This window comes from Amphiprion ocellaris, chromosome 6 (genome assembly GCF_022539595.1).
Source record: "Amphiprion ocellaris isolate individual 3 ecotype Okinawa chromosome 6, ASM2253959v1, whole genome shotgun sequence".
In the NCBI taxonomy this organism is placed as follows: Eukaryota; Metazoa; Chordata; class Actinopteri; family Pomacentridae; genus Amphiprion; species Amphiprion ocellaris.
This window is the reverse complement of record NC_072771.1, coordinates 2,896,107-2,914,613: the sequence shown is the minus strand read 5'-3', so window position 1 is coordinate 2,914,613 and position 18,507 is coordinate 2,896,107. Positions and strand designations below refer to the sequence as shown.

At 38.7% G+C, this 18,507-nt stretch overlaps 1 protein-coding gene across 3 annotated transcripts in view; it reads left to right on the top strand.

Annotated features, from left to right (window-relative positions):
• Positions 1–11,498: 11,498 nt before the first annotated feature.
• The window catches only part of LOC111582069 (spermatid perinuclear RNA-binding protein-like), a 120,405-nt gene continuing 113,396 nt past the window's right edge, over positions 11,499–18,507 (top strand). For 2 of the 3 annotated variants that reach the window (XM_055011360.1, XM_055011362.1), the window contains exon 1: positions 11,499–11,641. The gene's annotated coding sequence lies outside the window, so the exon portion shown is untranslated. Of the gene's footprint in view, positions 11,642–18,283; positions 18,432–18,507 lie in introns of those variants that run through there. The other variant, XM_055011361.1, reaches the window with a different exon arrangement.

Below are 18,507 nucleotides of genomic sequence, written 5' to 3'. Positions count from 1 at the left end.
ATCTAGACTTCATCTGCTTTTAGTCCAGTAAGATTCTTTGATTGTCAAACTGAGTTTCAGTGATTAAAGATCCTCTGTCCTGGTGACAGGAGACAGGAAGAAGAAGCTGAAAGAAAAAACATGTTGATTCGCTTTTAAACATTTAATTCTGGTCAATTTTTTTGTTGTTTTAAAGAGAATTTACACAAAAAAGACTCAAAGTGAAAACTGATTTTTACTGAGGAAAAATGCAAGTGACCCACGTCATGATGCTGCCACCACCATGCTTCCCTAATGATGCTGCCACCACCATGCTTCACTCATGATGATGCCACCACCATGCTTCCCTAATGATGCTGCCACCACCATGCTTCACTCATGATGCTGCCACCACCATGCTTCCCTAATGATGTTGCCACCACCATGCTTCACTCATGATGATGCCACCACCATGCTTCCCTAATGATGCTGCCACCACCATGCTTCCCTAATGATGCTGCCACCACCGTGCTTCACATCATAATGCTGCCACCACCATGCTTCACATCATGATGCTGCCACCACCATGCTTCACTAATGATGATGCCACCACCATGCTTCACTAATGATGATGCCACCACCATGCTTCACATCATGATGCTGCCTCCACCATGTTTCACATCATGATGCTGCCACCACCATGCTTCACATCATGATGCTGCCACCACCGTGCTTCACATCATGATGCTGCCACCACCATGTTTCACATCATGATGCTGCCACCACCATGCTTCACATCATGATGCTGCCACCACCATGTTTCACATCATGATGCTGCCACCACCATGCTTCACATCATGATGCTGCCACCACCATGCTTCACATCATGATGCTGCCACCATATTTCTACTAAAATACAGTCTTTGACATTTCGCCAACTTTTGAGGCTCTAACATCAGTATAATTTGATGGTTAGTGAGTATTATAAGCTAAAATTCCAGTTTTTGCCATTTTAACATGCCAAAACAATGATGTGGACTCATTGGTAGGAAACATAAACTGGTGTTCATAGGCGTCTAGATGTTGGTATTATATGTGCAAAGTTTCAAACTGCTTATATGTTCTCTTCATGTTAGATTTTAACAACACATGAAGCAGATTTTTACCCTAAAGAACATTCACATACAGATTCTGTAAACAGAGAAACTGATGATAATTCAACACACCATCAATCTCACATTTATTAAAAGAGCATATAAATTCCTCCACATTATGTAAAACTGTATATTACACCCAGAGTGTTGAAGGAAAAGGTGTAAAGCAGAGCTCATTCCTTCCGCCTACTTCTCACATATATCATCTTATATGAATTCATAAAGAAACACTCTCTGTTTAGCAGCATTTTACAGATATTTTATCATTTCTAGTCTGTTTTTATTGTTTTTTAACTATTAAATGTACTTTTAAGGTCCAATATGCGGTTTATATTTACTGTTTACATTCATCAGCTTGAAAATAAAGGTGAGGAGCTCGGGGCGGGGGACGGGTTATGAAGTAAATGCTAAATTACCTTTTTATTAACAATAATCGTTGTCTAATTTTACCCAGACTGCAGTCATTATGGGCAGATGCATGGACTACATATACAGACAGATATGGTTAAAAAAAAAAGCCCAACATGACTCAGAACATCCCCAAAATGAATCTGAATTTGCCTAACATGCCCCAAAACGTACCTAAAATGACTTACGACATGCCTAAAATGATGCAAAATTTACCCAAAATGATTCAAAACTTGTCCAAAAATAACTCAAAACTTGTCCAGCATGACTCAAAACATGTTAAAAATGACTCCAAATTCGCCCAACATGACCCAAAACCTGCCCAAAATCATGCAAAATTCGCCCGACATGAAACTTGAAAATTAGTTCATTTATGGTCAAACACTGTAAAAACAACAACAAAAACAAGCAAATCAAACAACCTGAGTATTAAAGTACAGATTTTTTAAGGAGACATTATGTACTCTTTTGACTTGTCATCCATTTATTTATTTATTTATCTACAGTCAACATGTAACTTTTTATTTTTTTATTTATTTATTAGATAGTATCTGTAATTTAACAAAAACAGGAAGAATCTATATAATAACAGTAAGCTGCTCTAAAAATGAGAGTTAAAATTTTTTTAACATTTTAAACATTTAAATGCAGCAGCATAATCAGAAACACATCAGATCCTCACCTCTGGTTCATCTCATGATGTTGCTCCTGTTTTTTCTCTTCCTGATCCAGTGATTGTGATTCAGCGGTGAAGTTCAGATGGAGGCAGATCTGAGGTGATTAACGCCGAGGCTGAAGATGACTCCATCAGAAATAAAGAAACCGAGAGAGCATTTTGTGTGATAGAGGAAGAAAAGTTGTGTTTTTTTCTACGTGGACGAGTTCAGAGATCAGAGCCGAGTCGCCTTGATGGAAATTATTTTGCTTTATTGTGAGTTTATGTGACCAAGAAGGATGGAGGTCAAACAATCTGTGAAGTAAAATGATTTAGTCTTCCTCTGATTCCAGCGTTTGAGCTGAATGTGAGCAGCTTCATCTGGATGCTTCAGCTTCATGTGGAACCAGATTTTTGGTGTCGTTTTTGCATTTTTTAGCTAAATTTTTGCATGTTTTTGTCTAATTTTTGCATCTTTTAGTGTATTTTTTGCATTTCTTAGCAATGTTTTTGCATGTCTTAGTGTCATTTTTGCAACTTTTAGTGTGATTTTTGCATTATTAACATTTTTGCAACTTTTAATCTCATTTTTGCAACCTTTTGGTAATTGTTGCATCTTTTAGTGTCATTTGTGCATCTTAGTGTCACTTTTGCAACTTTTTGGGTAATTTTTTACATCTTTTAATGTCATTTGTGCATCTTGTCATTGTTGCTTTTTTTAAGCAACATTTTTGCATCTTTTAGTGTCATTTTTGCATCTTTTAGTGTCATTTTTTGTATCTTTTTGGGTAAATTTTGCATCTTTTAATGTCATTTTTGCATCTTTTAGCAACATTTTTGCATCTTTTAGTATCATTTTTTGTATCTTTTTGGGTAAATTTTTTTTATCTTTTAGCAACTTTTTGCATCTTTTAGTGTACTTTGTGCATCTTTTAGCAACATTTCTTCATCTTTTAGTGTCATTTTTGCAACTTTTTGGGTAATTTTTGCATCTTTTAATTTCATTTGTGCATCTTTTAGTGTCATTTTTTGCTTTTTTAGCAACATTTTTGCATATTTTAGTGCCATTTTTGCATCTTTTAGTGTCATTTTTGCATTTTTTTTAGTGTCATTTTTGCATCTTTTAGTGTCATTTTTGCAATTTTTTTAGTGTCATTTTTGCATCTTGTAGTGTCATTTTTGCATCTTTTGGTGTCCTTTTTGCATTTTCATTGCAACATTTTTGCATCTTATAGTGTGATTTTTGCATCTTTTAGTTTTACCAGTTATGTCAGAAAGTCGAGCAAAAATAAATGAAATTAGTCCGATTAATTACAGCAAACGACAAACGAGTCAGACACATTTCCTTATTCAAGGTTTATTCTTTAACCCTCACACCCCAAAACCAGATGTAAAAGGCGTGTTAAACATCAGGTTTCAATTTTTTTTGATATTTTGGCAAAAAATCTGTCCAAAATGGTTCAAAATCACCCAAATGTACTAAGGATTTGTTCAAAATAAGAGAAGGATTGTCCATAATGACTCAGAGTTTATACCAGAGGTTGTGGTGCCTTTAAGCGCAGTTTAAAATATTCAGAAGCCTCAGATTTGGTTCATTTAAAAGCAAAAATCTGTCGTTTTCTGAGGGTTTGTTTCAAGTATTTGGAGCATAAAAACTAAAAGCTGCCTCTGATGTTTGGTTTTGACTTTGGGGACAGAAAGTCGACCTGAGATGTGAAATATATTCCAGCAGTAAAGCGTTCAGCGCTGCACAAACATTAAAGAGGTTATTCTTTGAACAGACTGAAGATAAATCATGGTGTGTTGACTCTGCAGGGATAATATGAAATGAGAAGACTTCGTCTACAGGAGAATAAACATCTAGAGTCTTTTATATTCTGAATTTGTCACCTGGTACCTGAATTTGATGTTTTTCTTTACATAAATAAACACATCCATCCGTCCATCCATCCATTGTTTTCCGCTTATCCGGGTTTGGGTCATGGAGACAGCAGCCGAAGCAGGTCATTCCAGATGTCCCTCCTCCTAGTGACGCTTTCCAGCTCTTCCTGGGGGATCCCGAGGTGTTCCCAGGCCAGATGAGATATATAATCCCTCCAGCAGGTTCTGGGTCTGCCCCGGGGTCTCCCCCCAGATCGATGTGTTCGGAAAACCTCCAAAAAGGAAGTCTTGCCCAGAGACATCCGAATCAGATGTCCAAACCACCTCAACTGGCTCCTTTCACCCTATCTCTAAGGCTGATCCCAGCCACCACATGGAGGAAGCTCATTTCAGACGCTTGTATCCACGATCTTGTTCTTTTGGTCACTACCCAGAGCTCATGACCATAGGTGAAGGTTGGAACATAGATGGACTGGTAGTTCGAGAGCTTTGCCCTGTGGCTCAGCTCCCTCTTCACCACGACGGTTAGGTACAACACCCACATTACTGCTGCTACCACACAAATCCACCTGTCCACCTCACGCTCCATTTTCCCATCACTCGTGAATAAGATCCCGAGAGACTTGAACTCCTTCACTTGGGGAAGCAACTCCCCCTCAACCTGGAAGGAGCAATCCTCCGGTTTCCATCAGAGAACCATGGCCTCGGACTTGGAGGTGCTGATCCACATCCCCAAACTGCTCCAGTGCTGCTGAAGGTCACAGTCTGATTAAACCAACTGAACCACATCATTGGCAAAAAGCAGAGACGCAATCCTGAGGTCCCCAAACCAGACACCCTCCTCACCCCGGCTGCACCTTGAGATCCTGTCCATAAAAATCACGAACAGGATCGGAGACAAGGGGCAGGCTGGAATCCGCATTGCTCCTCCTGAGTCCGAGGTTCGGCAATCGGTTGAAGTCTCCCTTCCAGCACTCTAGAATAAACTTTCCCGGGGAGGCTGAGAAGTGTGATACCCCGGTAGTCAACACACTCTCTGGTCCCCCTTTTTGAAAATGGGAACCACCACCCTGGTCTGCCACTCCCAGCACTGTACCCGATGCCCACGCGACATTGTAGAGACGTGTCAGCCAAGACAGTCCGACAATGTCCAGAGCCTTCAGCATCTCAGGGTGGGTCTCGTCCACACCTGGCGCCTTGCCACCAAGGAGCTTCTTAACTACCTCGGCAACCTCTGCCATGGATATGGACAAAGATCCCCCAGAGTCTTCAGGCTCTACCTCCTCCAGAGGACATGTTTACGGAGTTCAGGAGTTCCTCAAAGTGCTGCTTCCACCACCCAACAATGTCCCCAGTATGGGTCACCAGTTCTGACCCCGACTGTACACAGCCTAAGCAAAGCCCTGCCTCCCTTTCCTGATGCATGGAACAGTTTGCCAGAACTTCCTTGAGGCCAATCGAAAGTCCTTCTCCATAGCCTCCCACACCTGAATTTTTGCTTCCACAACTGTCGCAGCTGACACCTTTTTGGCCGACCAATATTCATCAGCTGCTTCAGGAGACCCCTGATCAAGCCAAGCCCGAAAGGCCTCCTTCTTCAGCCTGACGACTTTCCTCACCGTTGGTGTCCACCAGCGGGTTTTTGGGTTAGACAGGAACCAGTGACCTTCTGGCCACAGCTCCTAACAGCTACTTCAGCAATGGAGGCTTTGAATGTGGACCACTCAGACTCCATGTCCCCAACCTCCCCCGGGATGCAGGAGAAAGTCTTCCGGAGGTAGGAGTTGAAATCCCCACGGACAGGATCGACCACCAGACATTTCCAGTTCACCCTCATTACAGGTTTGGGTTTACCAGGTCTGTCTGGCAGCCTTTCCCACCACCGGATCCAACTCACCACCAGGTGGTGATCAGTTGGCAGCTCTGCTCCTCTCTTCACCTGAGTGTCTGAGACATTACGGCCACAGGTCTGATGATACGACTATGAAGTCGTATCATCGATCTTTGGCCCAAGGTGCTCTGGTACCAGGTACACTTATGAGCAACATTATGTTCCAACATGGTGTTCATTATGACCATTCTATGACTAGCACAGAAGTCCAACAATAGAACAACACTCAGGTTCAGATTGGGTGGTTCCTCCCAATCACCTCCTCCAGATTTCTCCGTCTTTGCCTACATGAGCGTTGAAGTCCCCCAGGAGAGGGAGGAGGCGATTCATCGGGGGGATAAAACTGAAATATTGAACATGAAATTTAAATATTTCACTTGATGCTGATGCACTCAGGTAATATTTCACATGCTAACGAAGTATTGTAGCTGAGCTTAAATATTGTAGATGAAACTGAAATACTGAACATGACACCGAAACATTTCTGTTCATCTCTAAATAAATCTAACCTCTATAAGTAAACTCTGCTAAACCCAGAGGAAGAAATCAGTGTTAAAAACATTAAATCTGGAGTGTTTGTCTGAGAACAGGCTGCTGCTGCAGAGAGAGGATCTCTGAATACACCGTCCACCTGCTGCTAAGTGACGCAGACACACAACACACAAACACACAACAACAAGAACACAACACACAAACACTCCACACAGGCACACACTGTGTCCCCTGTAACCCAACACTTCGCTGATGCAGCAGAACAACATCAGGCTACTTTAGCATTCAGAGCTCAGAGTGGAGAAACCTGATAAACAGCAACTTCCTGTTTCTACTGATGCTGGAAGGAAAGACGAGGGACAATCTGAGGTCTGAGGACCCCATGGAGGACGTTTAGAGGGACAACCTGAGGTCTGAGGACCAACGGAGGACGTTTAGAGGGACAACCTGAGGTCTGAGGACCCCATGGAGGTTGTTTAGAGGGACAACCTGAGGTCTGTGGACCAACGGAGGACATTTAGAGGGGAAGCCTTTTTAGGTCTAGGTCTTTTTAGGTATATTTTATAATATTTTGTCTCTTTGTAATTATTTTGTGTCTCTATTTTGTTATTCTATGTCTCAGTTTGATCATTTTGTGTATCTTTTCAGTCATTGTGCGCCTCTTTCTGGTCTGTATGTGCCCTAATCTATTGTTTAATGTCTCTTTGTGGTCATTTTGTGTCTCTGTAGTTATTTTGTTCCTTTTTGTGGTTATTTTGTGTCTCTTTTCAGTCATTTTGCACCTTTTTATGGTCATTTTGTGTCTGTTTTCAGTTATTTTGTACCTTTTAGTGGTTTGTGCCTATTTGTAGTTGTTTTATGTTTCTTTGTTGTCATTTTGTGTATTTTTGTGTCTTTTTGTGGTCAATTTGTACCTTTTTGTGGTCATTTTGTGTTTCTTTGTTGTCATTTTGTGTCTTTTTGTACCTTTTTGTAGTCATTTTGTGCCCTTTTGTGGTCACTTTGTGTGCGTTTTCAGGCATTTTGTGTCTCTTTGTGGTCATTTTGTGTCTCTTTGTGGTCATTATGTATCTCTTTGTGGTCATTTTGTGTCTTTTTGTGGTCATTTTGTACCTTTTTGTAGTCATTTTGTGTCTGTTTTCAATCATTTTGTGTCTGTTTTCAATCATTTTGTGTCTCTTTGTGGTCATTTTGTGTCTGTTTTCAGCTATTTTGTGTCTGTTTTCAGTCATTTTGTGTCTGTTTTCAGTCTTGTCACCCCCATGTGTAACCTGACAGCACAGGAGTCTAGAAGACTCCAACTTTGAGCTGTTTCTGGTCATAGTGAAGGAGGAGAAGCCGTGGTGGTGCTTCCTGACGGGACGGGGCAGGTCTGAGCTGGGGGCAGTAAATGCTGGGAGGCTGAATGTGCTGCATGTCTCAGAGCATTAATCTGCTGCTGGCAGTGACTCACCAGCAGCAGATTACTTGGTGTTACCTGAATTGCTTCGCCTTCTGCTGTGGGAGATTCTGAGCTTTTCACCTGAGAGGAGCTGAAAGCGCTGAGAGGCGTCACTCTGCTGCAGATTCCAGACACCAGAATCACACCTCAGGCCTGGAGGGACTTTATTAGACTGAAGAAAAGACACACACAGTCACACAACGAGGCATCTGTCTTTCTGTGTGGTTTTATTCATGTCTATTTAGAGTTGATTTGTGTCTCTTTGCATGTATTTTATGTAATTTCCTGGTTATTTTGGATCTATGTAGTTGTTTTGTGTCTCTGTGGTTATTTTGTGTTTATTTTGTGTGACGTTTCAGTCATTGTGTGCCTCTTTGTGGTCCTTATGTGTCGCTTTTCAGTCTTCTTGTGTTTTTTTTGCGGTATTTTTGGGTTTCTTTGGAGTTATTTTGTGTGTCTTTGTAGGCTTTTCATCTCCTTTTTGGTCATTTTGCGTCCGTTTGTGTCTCTTTTCAGTCTTTTTGTGTCTCTTTTTGGTCATTTTGCGTCAGTTTGTAGTCTTTTTGTGTCTCTTTTCAGTCTTTTTGTGTCTCTTTTTGGTCATTTTGTGTCTCTTCGGTCTTCTTGTGACTCTTTTTGGTCTTTTAGTGTCTCTTTTTGGTCATTTTGCAGTCTTTTGTAGTCGTTTTGTGTCTCTTTGTGGTCGTTTTGTGTCTCTTCTGGATGTTTTTGAGTCTCTTTGTGGTCATCTTGTGTCCGTTTGTGGTCGTTTTGTGTCTCTTTTTAGTCTTCATAGTTGATCTATTTTAAGGACGTTTATCATATGAAACAGTAAATAACTAATACTAATAACTTGTGGTTATTTTGTGTCTCTTTGTAACTGTTTTGCGTCTCTTTGTTGTTATTTTTGTTGAGCTGGGTTCTGTTCAAGCTTTTCTTTCCCTGTTAAAGGGAGTTTTTCTTGCCACTGTCTCCTCAGGGCTGCTTCAGGCATCTGGCTTCTATAAAGCGTCTTGAGACAATTTGACTGTAATTGGAGCTATAGAAATAAAATTGATTTGAATTAAATTATTTTATGTCTCCTTGTGGTCATTTTGCATCTTTTTGCAGTCATTTTGTGTTTCTTTGTTATTATTTTGTACAATTTCATTTACCAGATGCTTTCATCCAAAGTGATGTACCCAAACCTCAACTATTTTGCCATTTATGCCATAAAATGACCAGCGAAAAGCTCAAAATGTTCCATAAAATCACATTATTATATGTAAAAATCCGGTGCTCTGATTTTAAATACTGAAAAAGTCCTTTTTTCCCCCGACTTTCCCTATTTTGTTCTAGTAAAATCACTTTGAAAAAATAATAATTTACCTGTCAACCATATTTTCCCCCCATTTCTATACTTAAAAGATCTTTTCATGTTAAATGTGTAGCTTTTTTTTTATTTTTTTTTTACTTTTAATAAAAAAAATGTATTTTTCTGGTGATAATCTGTCATTTAAAGGCGATTACCAGTTTATAAGTGATATTTTTATTGTACAGTGAGAAAATGTGTAAATTAGCAGCTATATAATGTGCTTTTGATGCATAATGCAATAGTTTTTTATTGGTTTTTTTCAGATTTTAGTAATTTTACACTACCTATCTTTAGATAAAAGTTTTCCCCTGAGTTTTACCGAAGCGTTTTTGCAGCTTAAACACAATTTCATGTTGAAAGCGACATTTTTTTGTCACAAATCTCACAGTTTTTAATCATCTGTGGCCCATAACATATGAAAAACGCCCTCACTGCTTCATGGAAACACCTAAACCTGAATCTATTTTCCTAAACGCTCGTGACGTCTAAACGTTCCGCCACGTTTTCTGCAGATAATTCAGCAGCTCAGTGAATCACAGAGCTGGTTTTGTTGTGGTCTGGAGTCAAATTAGAGCTGAAACCTCGACACCATGAGGAGGTTTCAGAGGTCGGTCTGAAACAAACAGCAAAACCACAGCGCTTTTCAAATTAAAGGCTGCACATGGAGGCTGTGTTTCAGTGTAAAAGCCTCGTGTACACGTTGGAGGCTCTTTAAAGATGTAATTTTGAGTCTGTTTTTAGCACAAAGACGTCATCTGCAGTAAAACTCGCCTCTGATTCAGCTCCAGACAACAACGTGTTCCACAAATCTGACTTTAAAAACACAAAACTATCAACAAAAGTACAAAAAACAAGGATGTAAAGGACATTAAAAAAAAATCATGAAGGACTTGTGGATTCCAATAAAAGACTAGAGGAAGAAGGCTGGTAAATCCTGTAGTAAGTTAGCGATTAATTATGAAAATATATTTATTTTTCAGACTATTTGGAGCGAACATGCACGTTTTACACATGAGCTCTGTAAAATGAGAAATATAGAAAACAAAATCAATGATTACACAAAAAAGTGAAAGTAAAATATATACATATTATCATAATAATGAAAAAATACATTATGAAATTAAAATTATAAAGATGCATTACACCTAAAAAAAAGTATATTTTAGGTAAACAAAACCCTCATAAATAAATAAATGAATAAATAAATAAATAAATAAAAGTAACAATAACAAAAATTACATATTGCCCAACTGGTGAACTCATGAAAGGAGAAAACTAAATAAAAGTAAAAAATAAAATAGAAAAAATAATAAAATTAATAAAATAAAATGAATTAAAAAGTGAAAAATAAATTTAAAAATTTATATTTTACATTATGTTTACAATTTTTAAAAATTACAAATATAATTAAAATTATAAAATACATTGATGATAATAATCTGCAAAATGGAGGAAATAAAATTAAACATTATTTAAAAAATAACAAAAGGAATTAAAAATAAAAAAATTATAAGAACAATTCTATACATTATACTAAGATACAATTTTTTTAAAATTACACATATAAAATACTAAAATTTATTAATTAATAAGTCTGTTAAATGGAGAGAAAAAATTTACTATTAATCAAAAGCTAAAATAAAATAAAGGAAGTAAAAAAGTAAAAAAAAAAACAAGCAAAACTAGTAGCAAGCTAGTATTATATTAAGGTAAATTTTGAAAAAACAAATTATATAGTTAAAAATTATAAAAATATATGAATTCTAGAAATCAGTTTATTTTAGATATTAACTATAAAATTAGCAAAGATCTCTTTCCAGCTGGCGATAATAAGAAGATGTCATTATAATAGATAATATTACTATTATTGTTAATAAGAACACTGTAATAAATTATTATTAAATAGTAATAATTATCATTGTTATATTACCATTTAATAATAACAAGTTGTAATAATAATTAATATTATTATTAGTGATAATATTATTAATAACAATAGTGATTATTATTATTATTATTATTACTGTAGATAATAATCATAATGTCTTTATTTAAGGTATAAACTATATAAATCTGGTGAACTGAGTGGATTGAACCGTGTCTCCAGCATCATACCAGATTTCTCCTCCGTGTGACTCACCGCCTTGTTAGACGATCTCTGTTTTTGCAGTAGCAGCGGCGGTGCGCATGCGCGGCCGCAGTCTCCGCTCCCTCCGCTGCTCCCCGCAGACCGACGCAGCCGCCGCCGCTTCAGTCCGCGCCGCGAGCCGCCGACCGGACAACCGGAGCGGGACTTTAATCCTCTGTTACAGGACACACACGCAGCAGCGGCGGACTGCTCTCGGAGGCTCCGGACGCCCCGCCGCCCTCCGTCCTCCTGCCGGTGCTCCGCGGACAGTCGCTGGAGGTAAGTGGCCGCTTTTGGTGGCAGTTCTCGGGGCTCCGCGGCGCCGCTGTCCCGCTGGGCTCGGAGAACTTCAGCCGGTGTTTGCTGTCGGTCCGCTCCGGGACGGTGCGCTGTGTTGACGGTGCGTTTGAAGTGTTGTTGACCGGAGCCGTTAAGTTTCCCTCCGGTGGACGGACCGCGTGGAGCGGCGTCCAGAGCGGAGCTTCAGCGGGAACAAAGTGCTTGATTCCCGGCTGATGGAGCTCCGGTGAGCCAATGCAAGTCCGGTCCGTCCAGGTGGATCAAGTTTGACCTGTGCACCTGTTAGCTGGAGGGACAGGTAGCCAGGTAGATGGGTGGACAGGTGGGACAGGTAGGCCTTCAGTGCGCAGCCGCAGCTGCATCATTTCTCACCTGACTGATTTGATCACAATCAACACTGATCAGCTCCACCTGCTCAGGTTCACTCTGTGCTGCTGCTGGAAACAAACTGGAGCAAAAGTTTGATTTTCTACCAAAATATTTACACAAATCAACCACATAATTAAATTTATTTGACTTTATTCTAAAATATTAAAGCTGAAATATTAGAAAATGTTTAAATGTTAATTTTTCCAACAAATATTGTGATTCTGCGATATATTTTTTAAGGTTTTAGTTAAGTTTCTGTTGTTTTTATTGTACAATAGGTGTAAGACAAAAAAAAAATCTGTATTCCAATGCAAGGTACAAGATAAAAACTACTTCAAATGTGTATTTTTTAATCATTTTAAATAAATAAAGGAGAGAATGATTTACACAAAAGCTGTGGCTGTGTTAAGTCAAAGAAAGAAAGTAATAATAATAATAGTAAACATGACAGTGTCAAAAAAGTTTGTAAATGTTTAACTGTAAATGCAAATCAGGCCAAAAACCATAAATAAAGTCCACATTAAAACATCTATATTGTTACAAATAGTCATTTTTAATTTTACCACATTTTACAGTAAAACTCACCAACTTTTCCAACAATTTTCCTTGTTTTGTTAAATTACAGATATGATCTACTAAAATCACAGAGAAATAGTATTTATTTACATGTTAAAACTGTAAATAATGTCAAAAATCTGTATTTTTATAAATGCTCATTTGTTCGTTTACAATGATTGCATGTAAAACTACACCACTTTTTAGTGTATATACATCAGTAAAAAATATTATTTCACAGGCTGTTATTTCAAATAAACATATATGTATATGAATATATTCTGTTATTATTTAAAAATTGTATTTTTTAACTGTGTTTTACAAATTCAAAGCAATAATATCTAGTAAAAAGTTAATTTATGTGCTAAAAAAAGCCCAAAACTATAAATAATATCCACATCAGAAACTTGTGACCTTAAAATAGCTGTTACTGTCTTTAAATCTGCTATATAAATTATCGGGTTTTTTTCTTCAGTTTTTACAGCTTTTGAATGTTACAGTATTCTAACATTTTTTAATAATGATAATAATTTTTATCTTTCTGACAGCAAGTGTGTATATTTTTTAAACTCAATATTTTAAATAATTTAGATTTTTCATTGTTCATTTACTTAGAATTAGAGCCAAAAGATATGGTATAAAATATGTAATTGGGATTTTACCAGCAGTTATTACAGTTTATTGTGTCATATATGTATATTTTTATCTATTCATTTATTTTGTACTATGTGTAAAACTTGTGGTGGAGCTTTACCACATGAGACGCCGTCAGAATATTCTAATGTTTGGAACAAGATGCAAATTAAACATGTATTTATCACATTTTTTTACATGGTGTAGGAGATGAACACATTATCACATAAGCTGTGATTGTGTTAAGTTAAACAAATAAACTAATAATAATAATAGTAATTAAATGAGATAACAACTGACCTTTAGCTGTAGTACCTGGTCTTACTGTTTAACACAGTACAGACCAGAGGAGGCGTCGCTCAGACTACAGGAAGTTCATGTTGGCAAGCAGAGAGTATTTTGCTAGCAAGGGGCACCATGACAAAGACTTCTGTGCTGATTAATGATGTCCGATCAGAACTAATGCTCTATTTATTATGTGTAATAGAGTCAATTTTGCATCTGAAATCATTTGTCTGTCAACTGAAACAGCAATTTCAGCTTGTGGGGGTTTAGCTAGCAAAGGGGCACCATGACAAAGACTTCGTTGTGATTAATCACCTCCTATATCCCAGTAATACGTGGTTTTGGTTCAAAATTTTGCATCTGTGAACTAAAATGGCAGTGTTAACACAGGACAAAATGGTAACTGTGCTCAAATTATGGTAATAATTAACTAATTATTGATTAGGAAAGCAAACAGAGAACTTTGTGTTTAGCTAGCAAAGGGGCACCATGACAGAGACTTCTGTGGCGCTTAATGTCCTACAGACAGAGCTAACGTCATATATATTATGTTTAGCGGAGTCAATTTAGCTTTTGGTGTAAAATGGTAATATCAGCCCTGATAACATGTTCACTGTGCACAATTTGTGGTATTGATTGATTGATTATTCATTGATAATGCGACCAATTATTCAAAATTAGCATCTCTAGCATCCTGAAACCCCCTTTACGACACTGTAGTGGATGTAAACAAAGGATCGAATTTAAGTTAAAGCTGATACCGATCAGTTATAAAATGCCTTTATTGATCGATCGGATCAGGAAGTCCTAATATGGGCATGCTGCTACATCGCCCCTTAAAGAGACATGGACCCTTTACTGCTACATAGATTCTGAATGCAGGATTTAAGTGTTTTTGAAACGTTCTTCTCATTTTCTACTTTGTCAGTCGCTGTGTATTATTACAGTTTGACGAAGTTTGATTTAAATCATAAAATTGTTGTTTGTTTCTACTTTTTATTAGTTTTTCTTGTACTCACACACCCGTACATCCACAGAAAGAAGAATCGGTCATTGTAGTGATTTTTTCCCCGTCTGTCCTGGTTGTGAAAATATAAAGACGCAGAAGAAGAATTCAGTCGTCCGTCTGCAAATGAAATCAGCCGCACAGCTCGGCCATTCATCCGGAGGAACTCATGAAGATTTAAGGGCATTTTACTGCATAATAAATCCCTTAAATCATCACGTAACGAGCAATAAAACTTCTATCTTCAGGATGAACTGGGCTTCGCATGCTGACATTGTTTCTGGACGTTTTTCGACTTGAGAAACATGCTAAAAAGACGAGCATGTGCATCATCCTGGGCGATAACTTTGACATGTTTGCTGATGGTAAACAGCAGCTGAAGTGAGTGAAAGCACAGAGGTCGAAATGCCCCACATCGTTGAGGGGGTTTTGAACGCACCGTGAATAAGAAAGCTGATTTAGAAGACGTGTATATAACTGGGGCAGGTAGTTTTCCTTCAGTGTTTCAAATAGAAATATGCAGAGGAATTTGGACATGAGCTTTTAAAGGCTTATAAATTAATTAAAACGACAACCACCGATGCACATTTAACAAGGTTGCTTCTCCAAACAAAAGACACAAAAGCAGACAGGAGAGTAAATCGAAGCCGTATGTGCGTGTTGACTCAGCAGTGATAATATTAAATGAGAAAAATTGATCCGCGGGAGAATAAATATTTGAAAGCATCACAGAATGTCTGAGAGCCTCTCTGCATTTCGATTCCGTTATATTTGGAACTGTCACCTGGTGCTGTTTTTCCCCCTCTATAAATAAAGAGGTTTCCACTGTGAATTAGTGCAGGAAAGGAACAAAGTGGCGCATAAGGATGGACCAGGAAGCAGGAAATAAAGCTTTTAAAAGTCAAACTGTCTTGGAGAAAAATACACAGTTATGTCTACTACTGGAACAAAAACAAAACATCTCAATAAATACAGTGTTCCTGTGGAATATAATGATAAAATCTTATTTAAAAAATATAGGAACACCTCTAGGTTCATTGCCTCTGATCTGATCTGAGTTGTTTATTTTTTAGTATTTTCCAACATAATACGGAGAATGAAGTTATTCAGAACAATCAAGTGTATCTGCTTGACAACTGCCTTGAGAAAAAAAAGTTGCATTTCTGCCTCCAAGCGGTTCCTTAATGTTCTCTAGGTGGTCAGGAACTTTGCCGTAAAAAATTGAAAAGACGGAGAAAACCTGTATCCTCAAATGTACTGTAGATCAGCTGTAGTACCTGGTTGTTCCACCAGGTGGAGCTTCTTACTGTTTTATAATGTAGAGACCAGAGGAGGTGCCGGTCAGACAACAAATGATTCATGTTGGCAAGCAGAGAGCATTGTGGGAGTTGAGATAGTAAAGGGGAACCATGACAAAGACTTCTGTGATGCTTAATGACCTCCGACCAAAACTCTTATTGTTAAGCTGGGATCGAGTAGGACTCCAAAAAAGCCAACTACATTGACTATGATGCAACCTTTAAAAGCAAAAAAATAAATAAAACAGGGCCTTACATGGAAGGTTAGTACTTTTTATAAACACTCTATAGACTGCATGTATCTGACTTTTGAGCCACAGCAGCTCAAGTTTTAACTTTCAGAGCCCAATTAATGCAAATTTACATCCCTTATTTTCAGCTAAACTATCAGAAAATGCCATTAAATGTATTGTAGACCAGCTGCAGTAGCAGGAGTCACTTACTGTTTATTACTGTAGAGACCAGAGGAGGCGTCATTCAGACTACAGGAAGTTCATGTTGGAAAGCAAAGAGCAGTGATGGGGTTTCGCTAGCAACGGGGCACCATGACAAAGACTTCTGTGGCAGCTAATTTCAGTCAATGGGTACATTTTGATAACTTGCCAAAGCTGACTGGGATGATGTTTCTGTAGCTGAATTGCTGACGTAAATGAGCACTGTGGGGTGTTTAGCTAGTAAAGGGGCACCATGACAAAGACTTCTGTGACAGCTAATGACTTAAGTAACTTCTCACATTTTGAAAACTAACTTCTGTAGCCATGTTGCTGATGTAATTGAGCATTGTGAGGGTTTAATTAGCAAAGGGGCACCATGACAAAGGCTTCTGAGATGTTAATCACTGCAGTCACTGCTCACATTTTGCAAAACTAGCTTCTGTAGCAAGGCGCTGCTGTAGTTGAGCATTGTAAGGATTTAGACATCTACGGGGCACCATGACAAAGACATCTGTGATGCTTAACATCCGTCAATGTGTACATTTGATAACTTACCAAAGCTGACTGGGACGACGCTTCTGTAGCTGAATTGCTGGTGTAATTGAGCATTGTGGAAGTTTAGCTAGCAAAGGGGCACCATGACAAAGACTTCTGTGACGGTTAATTTCCGTTAATGCGTACATTTGATAACTTACCAAAGCTGACTGGGACGACGCTTCTGTAGCTGAATTGCTGGTGTAATTGAGCATTGTGGAAGTTTAGCTAGCAAAGGGGCACCATGACAAAGACTTCTGTGAAGGTTAATTTCCGTCAATGCGTACATTTGATAACTTACCAAAGCTGACTGGGATGACGCTTCTGTTGCTGAATTGCTGCTGTAAATGAGCCATGCAGGGTGTTTAGCTAGTAAAGGGGCACAATGACAAAGACTTCTGTGAAGATTAATGACTTCAGTAACTGCTCACATTTTGAAAACTAGCTTCCATAGATATGTTGCTGGTGTAAATGAGCATTTTGGGGGTTTAGATAGCAACGGGGCACCATGACAAAGACTTCTGTGACCGTTAATTTCAGTCAATGCTCACATTTTGATAACTTCTCTAACCTTCTGTAGCTGAATTGCTGATATGACTGAGCATTGTGGGGTGTTTAGCTAGTGAACAAAGACTTCTGTCACAGTTAATGACTCGAGTCACTGCTCATATTTTGCAAAATTAGCTTCTGTAGCCAAGTTGCTGGTGTAACTTAGCATTGTGGAAATTTAGCTAGCAATGGGGCACCATGACAAAGACTTCTGAGACGCTTAATGACCTCAGACCACAACTAATTTTGTATTTATCGGTTTTACGGCCTAAATCATTTGCCTGTTGACTTGCATTTTAAATCTGATGTGGTTTTAGTTTGTGTTTGGAGGTTTATTTGGTTTATTTACCCATGGATGCCATATTTATTGATGTGTGTTGCAACAGTTGCATAAATTCTTCAATTTCGAGTTCCTCCAACAGTTTTAGCAACAAAAATTGCTACATTTCTGTTGCAGATTTGATTCTGAGTGGCTGTTTTTAATTGGAGACATGTTTAATCAGATGTTTAAAAGAGTTTAAGTGTGAATCTGGTGCTGCTGCGTTACGTCAAACCAGCTGATAACAACTTCACGGCCTCTGCTCTGATGCTGCAGCTGTTTACATGACGGTCGGAGTTAAATGAGGATAAACTGAAAGTGGATCTGTCAGTCGATTCAGCTGCAGAAGCTCTCCAGTGTCGCCAGAACCGAGCTGCTCCGGTCAACAGCTCTGGACCTGCAGCCCCTTAAAGCTTAAAGTCTGCATCTCCTGCATCAGCCTGAACCTGATAAACAGGTTTCCGGTTTCATCCGAGGTGAGTCCAGTCCGGAGCAGGTGCCCCCTTCGGGCCTCGGGAATGTAAATAGAGCCGGTAACCGGATCTTAATGTGGGAGCTGGGCCGCCGGCTAAAAGTGTTGACAGGGGCTTCAGCGTCGGTCCTGTAATTGAGGATCGAGCATGACATTTTGATTTTAGATTAGAGGGGTGCCGAGACGCGAGTAAACGTTTTCACAAGAGTAAATCCTCAACAGAACTGGAGCCGCAGGACGGAGCACCGAGTTCTCGTTCAAAAACCAAAGAAATATCCGGGTTTTCCTGCTTAATTTGACCAATAAATCCAACAGGTAACGGTTTCAGGTTTTTTCTTTAATAGTTTCTGAGATAGTGTTGTAGGGTTAGGGTTAGAGATACTGGAGACGC